The sequence below is a fragment of the Mustela erminea genome, chromosome 19, assembly GCF_009829155.1.
Source record: "Mustela erminea isolate mMusErm1 chromosome 19, mMusErm1.Pri, whole genome shotgun sequence".
Classification (NCBI taxonomy): Eukaryota; Metazoa; Chordata; class Mammalia; order Carnivora; family Mustelidae; genus Mustela; species Mustela erminea.
Window position 1 is genome coordinate 28,136,340 of NC_045632.1, and position 1,663 is coordinate 28,138,002.

General features: G+C 43.1%; 1 pseudogene; it reads left to right on the forward strand.

The window, feature by feature from the left end:
• Positions 1-590: 590 nt before the first annotated feature.
• On the forward strand, positions 591-1,447 carry LOC116580166 (annotated as a pseudogene).
• The last annotated feature ends 216 nt before the right edge of the window (positions 1,448-1,663 follow it).

Sequence of the window (1,663 nt, forward strand, 5' to 3'; positions counted from 1 at the left end):
GAGAGCACATGAACTCAAACGTGGGGAGGGGCAGAGGGTGATAAAGAATCTCAAGCTGACTCTGGGAGCCTGATGGGGGGCTTGATCCTTATGGCACTGAGATCATGACCAGAGCCGAAATCAGAAGTCAGAAGCTTGAACCACCCATGTGCCCCATGTCTGAACTTTTTAGAGAAAGACTGTGTTTTTCTTTTGCATACTTGCAACCATGATTAGAGTTGACCTAGCTTTGCATGTTATATCACATTTGACACAGATTCCTTAGTCAATTTGTAAACTTTTTATACTACTTGAGATGCATAAAACAGCTGTCAGTCTTTTTTTTTTTTTAATTCCTTACCTCCATTTTTACCTGAAAATCGGACAAATCCCAATTTTGATCTGGCATGGAAGGTAATGCAAAAGTGAAAATGTGTGATTGCCAAAGAAGGAGGAGGAGGAAGAGGAGGAGGAGGAGAAGAGGAGGAAGAAGAAGGAAAACATGTGTGATTGATCATAGTTATTTTTTTTAATGCTCATAGTTATTTTTTTTTTAAACCAAAGTGAGATTAGGTTAAAATAAATAAAGGAGCCCTCACTTTCCAACCAGCTGCAGAAAGAGCACACAAATAGTCATTGCCGGGAAATGAGCACTCGCTTTGAGGGTTGCACCACGGAGATGACTAGTGGGGCTGCTGAGTCAGTTTCCGGGGAACCGGTGTCTGTGGCGCATGCCCGTTGTCTCCCAGCTGCATCTGATGGTAACAATCCTGATACAGAGATGGCTTGGGCCATGAAAGCAAAGCAGGCTCCTGAAGACAGCTACAAGCTGATTTCATCAGTTGACCCACACTTCCTGAAACTCACCAAAGCAGATGACCAAATCTCTTCTGAGTTTCAGGGAAATTTGAGAAATCCAGGCTTGATGTGTTGGGCTCAGAAGAGCTCCAATCAGAATCAGCTAAAGAGAAGTGGGGGTCATTCTGCTTGAGGTTTGACAGGATCGTGGAGGACTTGAGTTACAGTATTTCGCTACAACAGGATTGGTCTCGGGGCTACCCTGAGGAAAACACCATCTTTGCCCCCCTGGGTACAATTTTTTGCCATTGAAGTTGCCCAGAACTGGGAAGCTATCGCAAAGCCATTTACACCAGTGTTCATGATAAAGAAGAGAAAGAAGGCAACAGTGGCCAAGAGAAAGGGGCTGACAGTGGATAAGAAGGAAAGGAGACACAGAGAAAAAAATAAAAAACAACAAAGGAAAAGAAAAAGAGAAAGAAGCCAACCAGGAAAGGAACAAGAGTAGTGAAACAGCTGTGTAAGGTAGACAAGGAATAGCACTCTAGAAGCCTTGGTTTGGCTAAGTCTACAGATAAAATGTTGTTACTTGCACAGATCCCTGTGGCTAGGTGTATGTCCTTGTGCAATGGAAGACCTGAAGAAGGGACATCTTTTCTAGCCTCATCATCAAGAGGTTGTTCTTGTGTACAAACTGGCTTAAAGACTATTAGTGGGGTTGCTTGTTCCTTGGCATAGTGTTTCTTGGTTCTCACCACTGGTCAAGTGGTTCCTAAAAAAAAGTAAAAAAATCAAAGGAGTTCTGAAATACTGTAGTAATCATTGGATGACCCATAGCTAGCCTTGACATGCCCAAGTAAAACCAGATGGGAATGTACCAGCTCTT